General features: G+C 35.7%; 1 pseudogene across 1 annotated transcript; it reads right to left on the bottom strand.

Moving 5' to 3' along the window:
* Positions 1-1,133: 1,133 nt before the first annotated feature.
* On the bottom strand, positions 1,134-19,633 carry LOC144366449 (polycystin-2-like; annotated as a pseudogene). Its single transcript, XR_013425538.1, has 9 exons — positions 19,475-19,633; positions 17,506-17,691; positions 16,265-16,385; positions 12,796-12,894; positions 8,889-9,010; positions 8,520-8,637; positions 7,113-7,276; positions 1,289-1,445; positions 1,134-1,184 (listed from the first exon to the last, which is right to left on the bottom strand). The product of XR_013425538.1 is annotated as a polycystin-2-like (transcript).
* Between the last annotated feature and the right edge of the window lie 3,464 nt (positions 19,634-23,097).

Raw genomic sequence — 23,097 nt, 5'->3', positions numbered from 1 at the left:
TTGAATACCAATGCCTCCTTTTTATTAAATTGAGCATCATTTACATTATAAATACTGAATCAGGAATATTTGAGAACTATTTTCTTGAGAGAGTATTAAACTAAAACTTTAGTTTTGTTGGTGGTTTAATGAATTTCAAAACTAAAGTTTGAAATTACCATTTCCTCTTCAAATTGGTCTTTGGTGGTTTTCTTGACTATTTCAAATTCAAAGCTAATATAATATAAAAATGAAAGATAGTCTCACAGATTTTAGATATAAACAAACAATAAAAGCACAGTATTTAACATTTATCTTAACCACTCATACAAATTCTAGCATAGTGACTACATACCCATTCTGTGGTCTGGAGTTCTTTTCTACCTAGTCTTTTAGAAAAGTTCACTCCAGTAAGGTAGTTGGAAAAAAAACAAAAGAATCCTTTTTAAAAAGAAAGCCATGCATTGAGCTCATGAGTTACTCCCCAAGTGGAGAGAAATGTCCTACTTGCTTTCATACACTGGACAAAAGTGGCAATACTGATTTTTGTGAATGGAAGTAAACTCAGAAGACCTTTGACTGTTCTCTTCTAGCTATAAAGACTACTTCACTGTCAACTGGGAAGATGCAGGCATGGTGGCAACTGATCATACACTCCACATACTTTTCAAACATTTTCCCCGAACTCAATATTTACATCTAGATTTCTCATATGAGGGGGGGGGGGACCTCAAAAACAACAACAAAAAAAATCAAACAAAACCAAATCAAAACAAACAAACAACAACAAAAAAAAACCACTTGGATCCACGGGTAACATTTATATAAAATAAGTTAAAGTGCAGAAGATTAACAATCAGTCACATAGGCCAGCATCATATGGTAATCAGGGCATGTAAATAGTATACTTGTTATGGCGATTGGGACAGCGCCTTCTTGCCTATCAGGAACATACACAACAACACTCCTCACACGTGCATATTGGCACTCCCATTTCCACCTCCACCTTTTGCGCCCTCTGTGGACTGGGAGGAGGAAGGACGGGATCCTCTGGGGCGAGGCTGACCATTGAGTCCCACAGGTGTGCCTAGCCAGTGACTTATCTGGGAAGCTGCGTCATCAGATTCCCAGCGCTCCAGCTCTTCCCGCACTAACTACTCCATCTGTTCCCTGTGGATTTCACTGTCACGACCCAGTCTTTCATCCTAACAAGAGAAAAGAAACCAAGGTGTTACTGGTGAGGCGATGCATGTTCTTGTACATGGAAATGAATCCTTTGTTCATCATTCTCCAGCCCATGACTTCTTACCTCGGCCACCCTATGCGCTGCTGAGGTTCTGCTCCCTAGAACCTCCCGTCTCTTCACTTTGGTCCGCTCCATGGTCTCTAACTTGATGATCACAGCATCGATCTTGGACACAATGCTGCCGATGAAGTGCTCCATGCGGTCCACGCGCCTCACCAGGCTGCAGGTAACCACAGTTAAGAGGGAAAAGCCGCATTATCTTTTCAGCTCCATTGGCTTTTCAAACAGAAATGCTAAGATTTTTTTAAACAATCATAACCTGAAATACTTTCTATTTTTAAATTATTTTGGCAAGGCTGGGGATGGAACCCAGGTCCTTAGGCAGGTGTTCTATCACTGAGCCACATCTCCAGCCCTGAACCCTTTTCTAGTGGTCTCAAGCTCTAGGGACAAACTTTCATAGGCTGCTGGTGGGATTCCTAGCTGGCTCACATCTCCAGAGAGTTGCCATTGTATTTTAAATCTTAGAATGATGTGTAATCCTTCTTTTGGATGTTCTAGTTTTAGAGCATTTTCTAAAGAAATGTTTTATGTTATAATTTTTTACTACAATGCTGCTTCTTATTAGCATAACATTGAAATAGCTACATTAGCCAATCAGAGATTGTTTAAATACATCACTGTCTATCTATACAATGGAACTCTTAGGTGACACCAGAAGTTATACTGTGACAAAATATTTAATTAAATAATGTTCACAGTATACTGAGTAAATAAACCAGTGGAGAAAACCATATGCTCACTCATCATCCCTGGGGGTCTCAATTTTAAAATATTATGTAAATGTCTTAAAATAGGGTAACTTGAGACAACTTCTAGAATGATGGCACATGAAAGTTCTGTATATTCTCTTCTCAGTGAAATGACTATAAATGTTGAAAATTGTTTTTAAAAACTCCAACATTCAAATGCATGAGAAATTTTCTTAAGGTCATACAACAAATGAAAAGACATTTATTCAAAGAAATCTGCTATTTTTCTATAAGAATAAGAGTCTCAAGCATTTTAAAAAATATTTGAAGAAATAATGCTTGAATGCCTCCCAAATATTTTGAAAAACATTACCTATCAAGGAAGCACACACACACAAAAAAAAAACCTCCAAGTTTTTGGGGATAGTCTTGGATAGTCTCGGAGACACACACCCAGACATACTAAGTACAAATATTTAGAGACATGTAGCAGGGAACTTTAGTAAGATTAACATCTGTCTTATCAGAAACATTGGAGGCCAGAAAAAATGAAGACAAAACAAAACATACTCAGATAAACAAGAGCAGAGTTTTTGCTAGAAGATCTGCTTTACAATAAATACTAACAGAAATTTTTCAGGTTGAAATAAAATCACAGCAATTATAATCCTCATGAAAAAACAGTACATTGGTAGAAGTCATTATGTAAATATAAAATACAGTAAAAATTCACATTTCCTCCTATTTTTCTTAACTAATTTAAAATCAACTGTGTGAGATCTGTACATAATTGGATTATTGGTCCTATAAACGTATATAAATAGAATACACTTAACAATGACCAGGTGACAGTAGAAGTTATACTGTGACAGAATATTTAATTAAATAATGTTTACAGTATAGGTAGGAGCAAAGTTTTATTGGAGCAAGAAAATAATATCAGATGCCACCGTGAATATAGAGAACTGAAGAGAATCAGATGTGGTAAGGTTAATAAGATGAGAAGGTTAATTTAGCAAATGCTATAAATATATACTTCTAATTCTTCTTTCAGCTTTGTTAAGAGACATAAAATTATATATTGGGATAACAACTTCAATGTAATATTGAGTTTGTACACTTTATGTAGATCAGTATCATGTGGAGATAATACGCACATACACACACACACACACAGATACACGTATACACACACATAGAGTGTCCACAGAAAGTGAAAAGAAGAAGAGCAATTTATAAATAACATTTCCTTAGCTTGCTAGACTAATTTAATTTAAAACCTAAGTGGTTTCTCACTAACTGATTTATATATGTTACATCCTAAAGCAACCACACACAAAAAAAGTCCTAAAAATAGTAAAAAAAATTAGTAAAAGAACCAAATTATTACACTATAAAATATTCACTTAGTGGAAAAGAAAAAAATATGGAAGTAATGGAGGAACAAAAGAGACATTAGAAAATACAATGTAAAATGTTAGAAATAAAATCCAACTATGTCAATGATAACCTTAAATGTAAATGGCTCAAACAATCCAAACAAAAGGCAGAGATTGAGAAATTAAAAAAAAGGCAAGATCTAAACATATGCTGTCTACATGAGACATATTTTAGATTCAAAGATTCAAAAATATGTCATGCAAAGGGCAACTATAAGAAAGCTGGAGCGGCAACAGTTATTTCCGTGAAAAAAAATTTACTAAGATCGAGTGAGACATCTTATAATGAAAGCAGGGTCATCAATTAGGAACATATACTAATTACAAATGTGCACCTAACAACACTGCCTCAAAATAAACGAAACTAAATCTTACAGAATTAAAGTGATAAATAGACAATTGAATAAAACAGTTGGAGACTTTAATAGCACACTTTCACAATTAGAACAACTACACAGAAGAACAATAGAGAAATAGGAGACTCAAATAACACCATAAAGCCACTAGACATATCAGACCTCTGGAAATCATTCCACTCAAAATGGCGTAATAAATAAAACAGACTGTTAAAAACAAAGGCTGAAATTTTCTTCTTTCATATGTGGAAGCTAGAGCAAAATAAAGTGGAATAAATGGGGATCGAGGGGACTCATTAAGATATAGGGAAGATCAGCAAAGTAGAGGGATAAGGAGATAGGGAGGGAGGAGGGATGGGAAAGGGGAGAAAATGCAAAATAAATTTAACAAAATCACATTGTGTGCATGTATAAATATAACACAGTGAATTCCACTTTTATGTACATGTATAAAACACCAATCAAAAGGAAGATGAGCAGAGAAAGGGGACTGTGGATAGAGAAGGGAAATGGGGAGGCACAGGGGACTGAAATGGGAGTAAATCAAATTCCATATATGTATGAATTTGTCAAAATGAGCCCAACTATTTTATATGACTCCAGTTAAAAAAAAGTAGCATAATATACATTCTTTTTAAGTGCACTTGGAAACCTCTACAATAAAGTATATGTTAGTCTAAGAAAATTTGTAAAAATATCGTTAAATGCATGTAAATGGAACCACAGATAATAAAATATTAATAGAAATTTTCATTGGTAGAAATATAGGAGATATTTGTGTTTTTTTCTTTTTTCTATATTATCCATTTTTCCTATAATAAACACTTTACCTTTCTAAAGACAAAATGCATGAATAAAAGTCACAAAAAAGAATTGATGGTTAACAATGGAAAAGAATGGATTAAGAAATGCAGGGAATTTTTGATGGAAATTGCATTGAATCTGTAGAGCACTTTTGGTAGTACGGCCATTTAGAAATGTTAGTTCTGCCTAAGAATACAGGAGGTCTTTCCATATTCTAAGGACTTCTTCAATTCCTTTCTTTATGTTCAGTCATTTTTGTAACAGAGGTCTTTCACCTCTTTTGTTAGATTGATTCTCAAGTATTTTATTTTCCAGGGGCAGTGGGGCAGTTTTTAGATGTTGATTCTGGGTACTTTGCTTAATTCATTTGTGAGTTCTAGAAGTCTTTATGGAGCATTTAGGTCAGCAAACAGAGATAATTTGAGCTCTTCATTTCCTATTTGTATCCATTTAATATCTTTTGCTTGCCTATATTGTTCTGGCTAGAATTTCTAACAATATATTAAATAGGAGTGGTGAAAATAGATATCCTTTTCTTGTCCCAAATTTTAAAGGAAATCCTTTCAGTTTTTCTCTATTCAGAATAATGTTGGCCTTGGGTTTTTGTATATAGCATTCACAGAAATAGAAAAAGCTGGAAGAATAGCCAAACCACTCCTCAGTGAAAAAAAAAACACAAAGCAAAAGACATCACAGTATCAGAACTCAAATTATCCTACAGAGCAGTAACAAAAACAGCATGATACTGGCACCACAACAGGCACAAAACCCAACAGAATACAATAGAAGACACAGAGACAAACCCACATAAATACAGTTATCTCATACTAGACAAGTGTGCCAAAAACACATTGGAGAAAAGATAGCCTCTTCAACAAATAGTGTTGGGGAAACTGGAAATACAAATGAAGTAGAATGAAATTTAACCCTAACTCCCTGTATAAAACTCAACTCAGTGTGTATCCAAGACCTAGGAATTAGACAGAAATCCTGCACCTGCTACACAAAAATGAGGGCCCAGCATTCTAACATGCTGGCTCAGCAACTGACTTCCTTAACAAGACTCCTAAAGTGCAAGAATTAAAATAAAAGATCAATAAATGGGATGGAATCAAATTTAAAAAGCTTCTTCAGAGCAAAGGAAACAATCAAGAACATGAAGAGAGAGCATAGAGAATGGGAGACAATCTTTGATACCTGCTCTTCAGGGCATTAATATCCAGGATATTCAAAGAACTCAGAAAACTTAACACCAAAAAGCAAATAACCCAATCAATAAATGGGCAAAGAACTAAAAAGACACTACTCAAAAGAAGAAATATGAACGATCAAAAATACATGAAAAAATATTCAATATCTCTAGCAATAAGATAAATGCAAATTAAAACTACAATGAGATTTCATCTCACTCCAGTCAGAGTGGCAATTATCAAGAATACAAGTTAACAATAAATGTTGGAAAGGATGCAAGGAAAAGGGTACACGCATTCATTGTTGGTGGGACTGCAAATTGGTGCAACTATTCCAGAAAGCACTATAATGGTTCCCCAAAAATTTAGAAATGGAAGCATCATTAGACCCTGTTATCCCACTCCTTGGAATATATCCAAAGGATTTAAAATTAACATACTATAGTGACACAGTCACATCAATGTTTATGGCAGCACAATTCACAATAGCTAAGCTGTGGAGCCTACCTAGGTGCCCTTTAACTAATGAATGGATAAAGAAAATGTGGTATGTATACACATAGAGGAGCCATTAAGAAGAATAACTTTATGGCATGTGCCAGTAAATAAATGAGTCTGGAGACTATCATGCTAAGTAAAATAAGCCCATCTCTAAAAGCCAAAGGTTAAATGGTTTCTCTGATATGAAGAAACTATCAAAAATAAGGGGGTAAATTGAGAGAGAGAGAGAGAGAGAGAGAGAGAGAGAGAGAGAGAGAGAGAGAATAGAAGAAAGATTAGTGGAGTACACAAAGGCAAGTGAAGGAAAAGGAGGAGGGATTGGAACAAGAAAGACAGTGGAATTAATTCTATATAACATTTATATATATATAAGTACACCACAGTGAATCTCACTACTATGTACATCAACAGGACACTAATTTAAAAAAAATAATAACTCTAAGTGAACAACAGAAAAACCAGTAGAGTAGAGGGATGAGAACAGGGGAAAGGATATTGAAAAGGATTTGGGGAAAAGGGTACATGCATTCATTGTTGGTGGGACTTCAAATTGGTGCAACTATTCCAGAAAGGAGAGGGGAGGGGAAGTACCAGGGACTCAATTAGAACAAATCATATTTTATGCTTTCGTAATTATGTCAAAATAAATACTGTTGCCATGTGTAACTAAAAAGAAACAAACAAACAAAAATAAAGTACATGGTGAAGATTTAAAAAAATAAAGATTCAGTATCTTTACTAATTACAAAAACCAAAAAAAAAAGAAAAGAAAGAAAAAATGGGAAACAGCCACATCTCGTTTAGACTCTGGTGCACCAAAATTCAGCCAATTCCTTTATACTCACACTTGAAACTCTTCATAAGAAACCCCACTGGAGATGCTTCCCCTCCTTCTGGAGCTGTGTCCACTGTCTTCGTTGTCATCCTCCTCAGAGTCATCCAGGCTTCTTGGGAAACTGCGGCTGCTCATGGGACGAGGCAAAGAGCTATGGTCCAAGTCCAGGTCCTCCTGCAGGACAAGGGGTCGCCCAGTGAAGAGAGGCACCAAGACCTCACACAGAATTTAGCAAGGTCTTGGGCAAGTAGGAAATGGGTGTCAGCCAGACCAGGATGGCCACATTTTTCTATATTGTGGAATGCACACATTTTAAGACAGATTTTAACCATTAACGAGGAGTTGCTAAGCTTGTATTTAGACAAGAAAGAACATTAAAAACATAAGAAAGAAAAAAAGTAAATAAAAGAATACCCTTATCACCTTCTTTTCATAAAAGAACAAATTCAATAACTCTAAAGCAGGAAGGATATAATCTCAGATTTTTGACTAAATACTGATGCAAGAAAATTTCATTTACTGTCTTTGTGCTTACATTTCACAATGAATGTTGAAGTTTTTAACCTTTGGACAAACTTGTCTGGAGCATTGTTTAGTAACAGTTATTCTAGACTTTTCCTTGGAGGAAAGTGGTTTTGCATATTAGCATTTCATCTGTGTTCTCTGTACCTTAATTTCTTGTTGTTTTTGTTAAAACATTTATATTTGATAGTTAATGGTAAAACTGTTAATTCTTCTTAAGTTGCATAAGCTCATTTACAATTTTATTTGATTATTATTTATTACTTGTTACTTGAGATGGGTTCTATGTTGCCCAGGCTGGTCTCCAACACTTGGATTCAAAGTACCCTCCACATCAGTCTCCTGAGTAGCTGGGATTATGTGGGTACCAGCATGCCCAACAGTTAATTTTAGTTTCTATTACTCTGTAGTAAATATTCAAATGAAAGACACATGATAATTTTATTTTGCTATAAAAGTTAATAATTTAAAGAGCAACTAATTAACCAGAGAAATTTTTATCTTCTGGTAACTTTTTTTTTCTCACTCTCTTGGACATAAAGAACTATTCAAGTAATCAAGCTCCTCTTTCAAGTTGACTACCAGAAAGCTTAGGGCCCAAAAGACCAAGACCATTTTCCAATGTTTATAAGTATATGCCTAGTTATACAATACAATTTTTATTAGCTTTATCCATAATGTAATTTTGCACCTTTGTTTCTAGTTTTCTGGCATTCATCTATTTTATTGCACCTTATATATTACTGTTTATGTACTCCTTTTGGGATAAACAGAGCACTAATACGTATGTTGAGAGAGAGAGAGAAAGACAGATTCCCAGTCACCCACCACTTAGTGCAGTGTTTGACTGGTGGTGGGTGCTGAAACAGATCATGGTCTCTTAACCTAGACCCACCCTCTCTTTTTCCAAGTCATCTCTCATCTGCTGATGTTCATGTTCAGTGAGCTCCTGGTCTCCATCTTGGTCATACTTGGTGAATATTGCCTCAATCTCTGTATCAGTATGGCCCTTCCTGAAATTGAGAGGATACAGATGAATTCATTATTGTATATGGTCCAACCCCAACACCAAAAAATCAAAATGCAAGAGGAAAGAGAAATCACCGAATGGGGGCCTAGCCTCTTCCCAGAGCATATTCCAGAAAGACAGCTGCCTATGAAATAACTGTGCTTCTCTATAAAAATTTGGGCCATAAACATTCTTGCCAAGAATTGATTTTTAGCAGCAGGAACTTCCTAGTGACCCAAGATGTGTCACTCTTACCCTTTGAGATCTTGTCGAAGTTTGTCAAAGTTTAACTTGCCTCTTCCTTGCCGCACACTCTCTGAAATGTCATCCACAGTATTTTTTTTCAGTTTTAGTTTGACCAAAGCTTTATTGTATCCCTATTGTGGAAACAAAGCAGAACATCTGTTTAGTTTTTTTCTGCTTTTGCATTTGCTTTAACTCTCATTTGTAGCATCAACAAACATAAACCATTGCCTGGTGGAACTTGGTCACTGAAGTGTGTGCCAAATGAGTGAATAATGAATGAATAATATAAAAGTCCTGTAGAAGACATATGGAAAAGGTAAGAGTTTTCAAAAAACCAAGGACTGAGGTCCTTTCCTTCACATGTGTTTTTGGATTGGTTGACAAATAAAAATGACTACATATTCTATAGCTATCAGCTCCCAAATATATAGGTATATGCAACAATTCTTAAAGAAACAATCTGTGAGGTGAATAGAGAACATACCTCTTGGGAGCAAATCTTTACCCCTCACGCATCAGATAGAGCACTAATCTCTAGGGTATATAAAGAACTCAAAAAGCTAAACACCAAAAAATCAAAAAACCCAATCAATAAATGGGCCAAGGACCTGAACAGACACTTCTCAGAAGATGATATACAATCAATCAACAAATATATGAAAAAATATTCATCATTGCTAGCAATTAGAGAAATGCAAATCAAAACCACTCTAAGATTTCATCTCACTCGAGTCAGAATGACAGCTATTATGAAGACAAACAACTATAAGTATTGGTGAGGATGTAGGTGCAGCCAATATGGAAAGCAGTATGGAGACTTCTTGGAAAATTGGAAATAGAACCACCATTTGACCCAGCTATCCCTCTCCTTGGTCTATACCCAAAGGACTTCAAAACAGCATACTACAGGGACACAGCCACATCAATGTTTACAGCAGCACAATTCACAATAGCTAAATTGTGGAACCAACCTAGATGCCCTTCAGTAGATGAATGGATAAAAAAATGTGGCATATATACACAATAAAATATTACTCAGCAATAAAAGAGAATAAAGTCATGGCATTTGTAGGTAAATGGATAGAGTTAGAGAAGATAATGCTAAGTGAAGTTAGTCAATTCCCCAAAAAACAAATGCCAAATGTTTTCTCTGATATAAGAAGGCTGATTCATAGTGGGGTAGGGAGAAGGAGCATGGGAGGAATAGATGAACTCTAGATAGGGCAGAAGGGTTGGAGGGGAATGGAGGGGGCATGCAGTTAGAAATGATGGTGAAATGTGACGGTCATTATTATCCAAACTACATGTATGAAGACACAAATTGGTGTGGGTATATTTTGTATACAACCAGAGATATGAAAAATTGTGCTCTATATGTGTAATAAGAATTGAAATGTTGTGGCTGGCTCAAGTGGTAGCAAGCTCGCCTGGCATGCATGCGGCCCGGGTTCAATCCTCAGCACCACATACAAACAAAGATGTTGTGTCTGCCGAAAACTAAAAAATAAATATTAAAATTTTCTCTCTCTCTCTCTCAAAAAAATAATTGAAATGTATTCTGCTATTATATATAAATTAAAAAATTAATTAAAAAAACAATACCAAGAAATGTGAGTCATGGATTAATTATCTTTTCCTTGTCTCACAGTAAGTAATTTCTTTATATATGTTAGATATACAAAAAAATCCCAGTGAAATATGGATGAGGATTTTTCACTAACATATAGAGTTGAGGCTAGGGTGTAGTGAACGGTAGCATGCTGGCCTAGCATGTGTGAGACCCCAGGTTGATCCCCAACACCAAAGAGTCAAACAAACAAACAATAAATTATAGTCAGAGGTTGCTTTGCTTGGTAATGCAGGTCTGTAAAAGTGACCTTGAAGACTGAAATTTTGAAAAGTGAACCAAATAATTAACAGCAGAAATTTTAATTGTTCTGAGAACTTTAAGACATTTTGATGAAACATTCAAACTCTCTTAGTGTCAGCTATAAATTCATTAAAAAAAAGAATATTAGTGCATTCAAATTTAAAACACTAGAAATATTGAAAAGTAAATTGTTATAATTCTTTGTAAAAAAAAAAAAAGGATTCAGGGCAGTTTAAACTGTGCCTGTCATCACCTTCTCATATATTTTATAATATTATCCCCTACAATGTGAACTGAATGTGTTTTCTGTACATCAGTGAATTGTCATATTGCTTTCTAATTATGGATCACCTTCTGCCAATGTTCTTTGCCCTTCCACTGTTATGAAATATCTCTACAAACTCTTCATTTTACTTGAAGATTTCTGCTGGCGTCCCCTCCTCCAAGACAGCTTCATTCTTTTCTTATTGATGTTGAAAAACTATTCTTCTCGGTGTCCACCTGGATCTCTCCAGTGTTGGCAGTGTCAACATTCCCGTGCTCAGCTACTTCTTGGAAAACCATGTCATTTGTTTAGATTTCACTTTCAGGTTTGTGTATTTCCTTTCTTTCTTGCGTTTCATCTTTCTGGCCTATTCACTTTTTTCTATTATCAAGTCTGTAAATGTCGCATAGATTCATCACCGAGGACAAGAAAGCAACACTACACACTTTGTCACTGCATGAACCCAACAGCAGATTTCCAGTGACCAATCAGCAGCAGACAGAAAGCAGTGTCACCAAAGGTCCCCAAGCATGAGGAACATCTGCTATTTAGGAATTAATGTGGGGATTAAAGAGGCAGCAGTGGAGTTCATACTTTGTGCTCTTACTCACTGTTAAGGAGCAGTGATAATGCAAACTTGAACCAGATTTTTAAAGATTTGGTGTTATGTAATAAAAGTGTAGTACCCGAACATTGTGTGTTATCAAAACTGTGCACAATGTGGAGAGTTTCTGTACATGATGGAGGTATGTTAAAATGTAGGCAACCATGATGCTAAATTTAAGATAACAGGGATTTTAGATTTCATCTTAGGGACTTGTAAAAAGCTGGAATTTTCCCTTACACCATGATCCAAAGTTAATACGGTCCCAGGGCTTGACCCAACAGAAAACAGGGTCAAGGAGCCCTTTTATTTACCAGCATGATGCTAGACAACACGCTTTTATACTACAAAAGTCTTTGTTATTGTGAAACTTTATTTTCCACCAAATAAAGAAGTCACCTGTAGAAGAATGAAGCTGCCCCACTCCTTGTCCTGCCCTCTCTTCAACATTTAACCCTGCCTAGGAAGCTAAGGAAGTGGAAGTCCTCAGGCACCAGGCTGTGGCCTATATCCAAGGACCTTTTCCTTTGACCATTTTACAACTGTTCTTAGAAGGTCAAGGGTAAAGGAAAAGGCACTAAATACTGGCATCTAAAACCTTTTCTTTTTTAATATGACAATTGATATAGAAAAGCTGGAAATGGGTTTATATAATCTTTCCTTCCAGTTTATTCTGAGTTCAGAATCTGGAAGTGACAGTGGACTAGAGGAAATGTCTGAACATACAAAGGAGCTCAGACCCTAAGAGTCAACAAGGTAATAAAGAGTTGAATTCAGGGGCTGAGGATGTGGCTCAAGGGGTATCGTGCTCGCCTGGCATGTGTGTGACCTGGGTTTGATCCTCAGCACCACATACAAATAAAGATGTTGTGTCCGCCAAAAACTAAAAAATAAATATTAAAAAAATTCTCTCTCTCTCTCTCTCTCTCTCTCTCTCTCTCTCTCTCTCTTAAAAAATAGAGTTGAATTCAGGACATAAAAAGACTCCCTGAGTTTCAAGCCAGCAGCACAGCTTTCAAGCCTCCACGATAAAGAATATTTAAATTAGTTCTAAGATATACTAATATACTCCTTATTTGAAATAATTTCTATAGATCATTATTGATTAGGAAAATTTGAGACAATTATTATTTTAAGTAGTAAATTTTAAAATTCAGAGAATTTGGAAATATCTTACCTTTCTCATGAGGTCTGAGAGATCCATTTCAGCTTTCTGCTGGGCAAAATCAGATTTCAATTCAGAGTAGGTATCATTGATGATGGCCAGAAACATGTTCTGTTTGTAAATCAAAGAAAGGTAGAGGTTGAGAGACGAAGCCTAAACATATTTTGTAAACATTAATTCAATATGACACATGCTTTTTTGTTCACATTTTTTCCCTCAATTAGAAGACTTTATGAAGTAATGAGTAGTTTCGCTACCCTCTTCTTCTTCAAAAAATTTCCCCATTAAGTCATGGCAAAGGAAAATACACTATATTTTATTAGTTATAAAACCATGTATTTTGATATGTTTTACAAAAAGAGACAGGAAAATGGCAGAAAAAATATTAATATCTATACCTAGGAAGAGTAGATTATTTTAAATTGCTTGTTTTGTTCCATACATGTAAAAAAGTCACATAAATTATTATGGGTGTGGATCTGTAAAAAGCTCTTTAAATATCAGAAGTCAATACAAACAAGTAGAATTCTATTCTTATATCAAATTTTTTGCATGATCATATTTGAGATTTATACAATATATTTTAAAGAGTTAAAAAGATCATGGCAAATAATAGGCCAAATTAATTATTATATTATGTGCATGTATAAATATGTAATAACAAATTCTAACATTATGCACAACAATAATGCACCAATAAAAATATGGAAAAAATCTCTGCAAATAGGAATATAATAGACTCAGTAGACAAAGTGTTAAGAAAAATAAAGAAGAAAATTTTGCAAAAAGATATAGACTTTGTAGTCAAGTAAAATTGGTTTTCAGTTTTGCAACTGCTAAGACTATATGGTTCAACTTTTTTAAGTCTCATTTTTAGGATATGTTTTACATTTATGTAATGGCAAGTTACAGTTTTTCCCTTTACAGATTAGTAGTATGGGACAATGCAACACTATGCAAAATGCTTAGGATGTGTCCTACTGCAAGGCAAGGGCTAAATTATTTGCACCTATTATTATTATTCAGTGGCTGCTACTTTGTCCACTCTCCTGATTTTTCCTTCCCCAGTGGTAATGCTTTCTAGTCACAGCATCTGATTGCAATTAACTATCTCCAAGCACTGAAAACCATAGGTCTTTCATACATTCTTCCTCTTTGTACCTAACTTCGGTTTGCAAGGATAGAGTGGTATGTGTAATTTTTTCTGTTTCCCCACATAAAAGTCCATGAGCTCTTCATCAGGACAGATTCAGGCTCTGCTTGCCTTTCCACGACATCCTTGGTATCACTCATATGCCTTCTACTGTGCAATATACATTATATATTCTATACACTATATGTAATATTATAGGGATAAAGTGATGGAGTCAATATTTATTGACTCATTGATACATGAACAAAACAGGGCTCTTATTTTAGAAGGCTACTGATTCTCCATCAGAAAGAATACTAGTGTTCTGAAGCTGTGAGAACAGAATATAGAATACAAATAAATTTCTTGCTAAAGGCTCCATTTGAAGGGAGGGTAATTTCAGTCAGAATGTCCTCCACCTCCTTTTTTCCAACCCAGGCATTTACCATTGTATTCTGGCTTTCCAGTGGCTACATGATTCTTGCAAAAGTCTTATTTAAAATTGGTTCAAGGGGCGGGGGTTCCTCCGAAGACATTTTGAAAAGTACAGTGGCAGAGTAAGGTTTCTGAAAGGGTGGGAGATCAGGTTCACTTTCTTCCTCCCCTTCCAGTCTTATCAGGGTCACCTAGCTGTCAGATGGGCCTCTGTACTAGGAGATCATTCCCTGTGAGTAGGGGGATGTAGGAGAATGATTCTGGTTCTGACTCAAATAAGCCTTTTCACACCAATGTGAATTATTTTTAAACAGAGGCAATGAATTAATACCAGGCATTCAGCTTGCAAAGAGAGCCAATACTACAGTTAGCTTGTTATTTGCTCAGCAGACAAGTTTGTATTAAAAGTAGACTCCTGTCTATTACCTATCCATTTACCCATCTACGTATGTCTATGAGATACAGGGAAAACAGTTCCTGCTAATGTAGCACTGAAAAAGTTATATTTCAATACAAGTACAAAAACTAAGAGCTTATTTTCCTGCTCTGCAGATTGATCCAATAAAATGACTGACTGATCTCAAGGTGCTGCCTTTTGAAGTACAATATTGAAATGAGTCCTCATCTGAGCAGCTCATATCATCATAGTTTTGTCTCTCATTTGGCAGACTGAACACTGAGAACACTAGGTGGCCTGAGATCAACTGAAGGATCTACTGCAGGACTCTAAATTTCTGGTCTGTTATCAGAGGAGTCATTCAGGTGCCCCAGAATCCAAAGCACCACCAATGTGAGAGGGTGACAAAGGTTTAAGCTTCTGCTAATTTATTTATAACAAGAAGAAGACACTTAGGAGGATTCAGTTCACAACCTAGCCAGGATGCTTGCACACAGCAAGATACAAATGGACTTGCTTGAAACTGCTGCACCTTCAGGGCCTGTTCAAGAGCATCATGACTCCATCAGTGAATGTCATATCCTAACCAGGAATACCTGGGCCCACCTTCAGAATGCTACCCTCAATTACTGCAAATGTCATCATTCAACCTTCTACAAAGGATCTTTATAAAATTTACTGAAAATGGAAATGACTTCTTTTCTTAAGATGACTCTTAAGGCAATCATTAAATCTGAGTGTTATATGAAAAATACCCAGTGCCTAAGTTAAGCTGAGTTACTTTAATAATATTTTTCAGTAGACTAAGTGAATATATAAATGTTAAGACAAAATACACAAAAACCTTTAAAACTACCTTATTAGATTGAAAGTGGTAAAATTTAATTTGTAGCAAATAAAAAGACTCCAAATGTGACCTAAAAATAATTTTAAAGCAATTTACATTGGTTGTTGGATTGAGTTTTACAGGTAATATTTCTCATATTAGTCACTAGGTGTCTACAAAGTGTTAAATATGAATAAGTTAAAACGGAAAATCTTAATCTTGAAATGCAATAATTCACTCAAATACTCCTCATGATATCCTGGATCTAGCTTTCTTTGCCCCTTCCTTTTATTTTACTTTTTTTAAAGACGAGTAAAATGAAAAGTAATGCTAGCAAGTGACTATGAAGTGTTGACATTTGTGTTAAAAAAAAAAGTGTGAGTCAGCATATTCTACTTTAGAGGCCAAGTACTGTCTTAAGTAATATAATAAATTTGCACTTAAGTTTTAACTTTTTTTTCTTTGAGTAGAAACACATATGAATAAATGAAAGGCAATGAAAATAAATATTTTGTTAAGACTTAAAACTTTGAATGAATGAAATATAAAACATTTTGCCAAATCAACATTTTGTTCTACTTCCTGGTCTCTATTTAAAATAATGAAGAATAGAGCATGAAAAAAAAAGAGAAGATGGTGATTCTTGAATATTAAATCTAAATCCCCTCACTATAAACAAAAGTGTACGTACCAAAAGAATGAAGAACATAAAGAACACAAAGGTAGTGAAATACAGTGGTCCCAAAACTTGATTAGCTTCCTCAATCTCTGCAAAGTTGATATCACCCAAAATGATACGGAATTGAGTGACGCTATAAAAACAAAACAAAACAAAACACAACACCACAATACAGAAACAAAGAATGTCCCGCAACTGATGCAACATTTATTAAAGATGATTTCACATTTTAGGATTATTGTGGAAGTGTGGATAGCTCCCAAATAATTAAAAATTCCAGTCCTTTAGAAAAATCTTGCTGCTTATGTCAGCAATGAAAGTGTTCTGGAATAATAATATGCTTTCGTGCTACATATTATTTCCATCTGGTTAATATTAAATGTAATTATTATTAGGTAACTTGTATAGCAACTGGATTTAACAATCTAAAACATAATCTGGCTAAATTATGGCCTCTCTATATCTCCACAATGGTCATTCTGAACCTGAAGACAATATCTCTTAAGAGAAAAAAAGAAAAGATTTTTTAAAGGATGGCTAGATTACATGTGTTCAAAGATTCAACAATCTCAAATTAATTCAAAATGAAGGGAAAGTGACTGGACATTTTGGGTGCTAGGTTTTAGTAAAATCATTTCCTTCACTGACTTTTGTCAAACAGCCAGGTGAATTAGGACTCCCCATGCACTAAGCCCTATCAACTTCAATGTCATGTTATTCCTCTCCTTTCCTAACTACTTATCCCTTTGTAAATGGCACAGGAATCTTATACTGACTCTTTTGTTGGTTTTGTTTTTCCTGTATCTGGGAACTCTGGAAAAAGACTGAAAATTTCTGCACTCTGAATTTTCTCCTAGAATATTATAAATATCTATTATTCTACTTATAAAATAACTGGAAGTTCAAAATGTATGGCAACCTATTTACCAAGAATGAAAATATACAAAAATGGCCTTTTAAAAGACTCCCATATACTTTGGGAGCCAGGAAGACTGGAATAGTGGTTTTCTGCTGCTGATCCACTTTATCTCAGTACCTGAGAGCAGCTATCTTAAGCATCAACATTTAAGAAAGTATTAACAACTTTGCATTGGTAGGTAAATGTTTCTGGAAAAAGTGACTCATTTTTATTTTGAATAAACATTTTTAACTCTTCCATAGTGCTCAAATAACAACTGTGAAGATTTCTTAATGCTTGAAAAGGCAGTAACATCTCTGATTATATTTTTCTTCTTAATTTCATATATACTTACATACATTCTTGGAAAGAACTGAAGTCATCAACCTGAGCACCAAAGACAGAGGAGGTATGCCAACTGAGCATATGCTAAGAATATAATGAAGAACATAATGGCAAAGCCAAAGAGGTCTTTGGCACACGGAGACATACTTGTAGACAGTTGGCTCATCGTCCTGTTAAAATTGATGAATTTGAAGAGCTGTAAAAGAGGAAAGACAGTGACAGGTGAATAGATAAACACAATGTGGCACATACATACAATAGAATATTATTCTGGCACAAAACAGAATGGGATTTGGGTACATATTACCATGCAGACCTTGAAAACATCATTCCCAGGGAAACTATGTGTCATGAAAGGCCAAAACTATACTATTGCACATATATGAGGCACTTAGATTGGTAAAATAAATAGAAAGCAGAAAGTATGTTACCAGGGGCTGAGGTGAGGGGGAGATGAGAAGTTAGTGCTGATGTGCACCTTAGAGTGATAAGGCTCTGATAGTGCACAGCGGTGATGGTGGCCCCACACTGTGCATGTCCTTCATGCCACAGCACTCCACATTTTAAAATGTGACAATGGCAAGTTTTGTGTTATGTGTTTTAACCACAGTAAGACCAAAAGAGAGAGGACCGAAAGGACTTGGTTTTATTGTTTTCCAAAACCAGCTCTTCTATTCTTTTATTCAAAAAGGGTCTGCTAAGTCCCTAACCCATGACAGGATCTGTTCTTGGAGTTGGAAGCAGGGAACAGAACACAGCTGCAGCCTCATGTGGTCACATTTTCCAGGATGATTAACATATAATGGAAAAGGGCTTCCTCACAGTTTCAATGACTAGTGATATTTTTCCTCAAAAAAGGATTAAAATATAAAAGAAAAATCTCTAACAAATAAACACCACAAAACATTTCAGGAAATACTATTTGTGTTTAAGTAGCTATCTTTTATTTGGGCATCAATTATGTGGCAATGGTTTTCTCATATAGCTAAGTAAGCAGCCTGAGAAACACAAGGTGAGGTCTATGCCCTCTGTTAAACCTCAGTGCTTCCAGGGATAAATATAAATTCAGGAAAGCACATGATTCCTGGTAAGCACCTTCCTCAACAGCTGTTCAAGAGAAACTTCTGTGATGGTAGAAATGTTCTACTAGTTCTATTTCCTAAAACAGTATACACTATTAACATAGAGACATTAAGCATTTAAAATGTGGTTAGTGGAACTGAGGAACTGAAATTTTTATTACATGTAACCTTAATTAATTGAAAGTGAAATGTAAATAGCCACCTGTAGCCAGCAGTTATTATCTGTACAGCACAATCAGAACTTGAGCTGGTTACACAGGTTGGTGGCTGCTTCAAAATTAATGAAATTTCCTGCATCGCCAAAAATGAGGCTCACTGTACATAAAAATGTCCTAACCTTTCACACACCTGAAAATACACATTACGTTTTGTGAAAGAGGGAAATGAGTAAATTAGGTCCTCCTTGGAGGAAAGGTCTGTCCCAGCTGACGTTCTGGGTAAAGCTTCCCTCTGGCCTCCTGGAACAGAGCAGATTGTTCTAACAAGCATTTCCAGGTGCAGCATCTCTCCAATTCCTACAAATGATCCCCTCTCTCAGATCCTTTTCCTCCCCTGGTCACATTACATTAAGTTAAAACTCAGATCTGCCCCAGTGTTAGGGTAACCTGGTCCCCCAGGCCCAACTAACACTGAAAAGGCCTCTTTTGTTTGTGTTAAATGACATCTACAGGATCTGATCTTGAAAGAATTCTGGCAGCAGAAGTAACATCATCCATAATGAGAGGAATCATCCCATGAGTCCCACTAGTTTTTCTTGATATAAATTATGGAGCAGCTGGCCACAGAATTTGCCCAAAAAAAGGCAAGTTCAAGTCCTTTAAAATTTTGCGTGACTCATGTTAATTAAATGAAGAAAAAATAGTACTAAAAACCCAGAACGTGTTCAGAATCAATTACCTTAATCCACACAAAAAATACTGTGACAGCAGCTATATTGTTGAATTGTATTTGCCAATATGCCAGATGCTCAAAGTTGGGGAAAGTATTCTGGTCTTCCAGAAAGTGGAGTAGACCCTCCACATTTGATGTTCAATATAAGCTAATTCCTATAGCCATCACCGAGAGCTGGAAAACAAAAGGCTTGTGTTTTATTATACTGCTTTCAAAGAAGCTTACCTTATAATGAGTAGTTTATTTTTCTTCACCATGTATAAATGCCACATCTGGCCAATATGCACACCCAATGGCATTCATAAAAGTCACACACTCTAATGGCAATGCTTGGCACTGCCATAAAAGACATACACAATATATATTGCTTACATTTCCTTACTTAGGAACAGAAATCCAGTAAGTGCAAGTGTCCATGGGCCTGTGCATACAATGAGTACCCACAGATGCACCCAAGATGTCACTATAACAAACACAAACTCGAGAAGAAAGGCCTTCTGATGATTTTGCCACCCACATATAAATCATTTTCTATCCCTCTTCTCTCTTTCCCTGATTTTTCTGGTTTTAATTTTATTTTTTTAAATTTTCTTGTGTGCCTCTTCATTCTCCAGTTTCTAGCCATCTATTCTTTCTCTTCAGATATGCACATATACAACAGTGTCTGGGCCAGGAAGAACATATGGAAGTGAACTTGTGGTAAGCTCCACTCCCCAAAAACTCACACTCTTAATTCAAGACAAGATAAACACACAAAGCTAAATAATACAAAAAGTTCCTATAGAGTTGGCATCACACAACATGAGGTGAAGCAGAAACCAGACACACTGAAAAGGAGTGCACAAAAGAGGACAGAATGTGCTTGGTCTTAGAATATGGTGGGAATGAAGGTCAGAGAGGCTAAAGGAAACTTGCAGTGAAGTATGTGAACAAACTGGTTCCTTCTTAATCATGGCTATCTCTGCATTTATAACATACAACTTTTCACATGTTTCTTGGGTCTGAGCTATACAAGATTGGAGGGAACAATGGCCCCTTTTTGCCACCCACCACCACTGCATTAATGTGTATTATGTGAACAGTTCACTGTAGTATCTGTGCCTTTCTGTGGGATCTGAGTCTGCACTACGTGGGCTGTGACAGGTTCTTTGACCTTCTTTGTTCTTTCCCTCTACTTTTGAATGATGGCCAAAGATCACTTCATTAGACCTTCGTGAGAGAACAATCCAGACCAGGTGATTTTCATAGGAAAGTCCCACCTGGCTGACAATCACAGCTAAAAAGCCAACCTCACTTTCTTTTCTTTTCTTATCAGCAAAGGATTTCCAGATACAATCTTCTGAACTTTTGTGCTGATGGTAGGAACATTTTCTTAGAGCTCTCTGAAAATGTTCTTGTACATTGACTCATCTGAGAGGGATAAAGATGCTGGGGTTGGTTGAACAAATCCAACAATAACCCTCTATAATTCTCACATGGTACAATTTGCTACCTAGTCCAGATGTTTTTACTCCACACAGGAGAAATGTTCATAAACACATGGAAGTAGTGCTTGTTTATACAACATCAATATCATGTTATATTAATTTTCCTTGGAACACTTCTTCCAAAATAGTGAATAAAAGAAGAGAGATGAGGAAACAGGTTTGTGAGCATGTGGGTTGTTAGGTTACTCCTGATTATCTCTGGGATTCTCATCCACATCTAAAAAAGACTTTCTCTCCATATTAGAATGTCAGCATTATAAGGGCAGAGGATTTGGTTATTTTATTTGACTCTGTATCTCCAGTGCCTGGAAAAGTGCTATACATAGTAGATGCTTGGAAAATATCTGTTGAATAACTAAACATCTTTCCTCTGAGACACAGCAATCAACATTATTTTAATTTAGTCCTATAAATTGTCTTTTTTCAATATTTCTGCTAGCTTCAAAATACTGTAGCCTAGGACAATTGACTGACTGACATAAACCTGTAGACTTCAGAGTATTTGCTGCAGAAACAGAATGAGAAAAGAGTGGAAACAATTTCAAAGTAACAGCGAGATGTGATCCTTAAAATGTAATTTTTTTCAGGTTTTAAGGTGAACTCAAACAAATTTAGGCTAGATGACAGAAATCCTTAGCTCAGGGTACATTTGGGGATGAGTAGGAAGCATGTCCTTAGTTTTAGTTGGTGAAAAAAATTTTCAATAAGAAGGTGAATTGCAATTATTCTTCCCTGTTGTATATGAAGTCCAGTCTCAACTGTGTCATGGCACTACTCAGAGTTAAACCAAAACAAAGGAAAACAGGAAAAAGTTTTGAAAAGATACTTGCAAAATGCTGTGACTGTTAAGATACAGAAATAATCTTTGACCCACACATCTCCCCATCTATTTTCCCTGGGGAGTACATATTAGGTACAAGGCAACTCACTGGAGTGTGGCATAAAAACTTGTAGGTATGTAAGAAGAAAGTGATCAAATTCTCTTTGTATTAATTTTTATATTACTCTTCTAAATTCTCCCAATACGCTCCAGAGCATGTGTGTGTGCGCACACACACACACACACACACACACACACACACACACCATATACTATAGTATTCAGTCAAAGTTTTCACTGATAGAAATACAAGTTAAAAAACAATGAATCCTACCAACTAGTCTTTTGTCAATACTGAAGTTATCTGGTTAAAAGAAATCTGTTATGTTAGTATAACATCACACTTACCTTTTTGCCGTTATTCTCAATAACAAATAAATTTATAAAAGTCCAAAAAGAGAGTTTCCATCCTTAAGGGTTACAAACAATAACTGTGTTCCAAAATAATTCTTAGTGTATAGGGTCTGTACTCTGCCCTCCCTTAGTAGAGAATATTTTGAAAAATTATTTCCAGAATTGTTGCTTCTCCTACTTCCTTAAGTACTGAAATTCTTTTGTAACTCTGCTCATTATTAATACATTGGAAATGTGGGGGACAACTCCTGTTACCTTGATTTGTGTGGGCTGTGTGATGTTACACAGCCATCATGAAAGAAGGAGGCGGTTTTGACTGCACTAGGTTCCAGACTGTAGCTATTCTGCATTAATTTTTTTCTAAGTATGACTTTTTTCTGTAGCATAAATGTACATGGCTCCAGAAGCAGGTGCAGAGTGATTAAGAGGATTAGTGGAAAAGTTAACTAAGCTTTTGTGTATGAAAGCACTTGGAAATGCTCATAACACAGTAGCTTCTAACAAGCAGACTGTTGTTTTTATAATGATTGGTACTAATACTGTTCATTACCATGAAACACATGCCTGGACAGTTTTACTTATGCCTAAAGTGTCCTTTCACTGAGTGACATGTTTTCTTAACTAATACTAATAAGAAATGATTTAATACTGACTTGATGTAAATGCTTCACAAAAGCCAAATAAATTTTTGGGAGAGGAGCAAGGGAAAGAATAACTATCACCAGGAAGGCTAAGACAAGATTGAGTGCCAACAGGATAAATGAATCATTTACTGAGATTTCTGAGGTTCATTTCTATGCTAGGCAGTGGGCATAGTACAATATATAACATAAAGATATGACATCACTATGCTATTCAAAATTTTAAGCACGTAATAATTAGGTGCATTGTTACATGGCTAAATGTGT

Source organism: Ictidomys tridecemlineatus, chromosome 9, assembly GCF_052094955.1.
Source record: "Ictidomys tridecemlineatus isolate mIctTri1 chromosome 9, mIctTri1.hap1, whole genome shotgun sequence".
Classification (NCBI taxonomy): domain Eukaryota; kingdom Metazoa; phylum Chordata; class Mammalia; order Rodentia; family Sciuridae; genus Ictidomys; species Ictidomys tridecemlineatus.
Note: the sequence above shows the minus strand (reverse complement) of the source record. Positions and strands in the feature narration are given on the sequence as shown.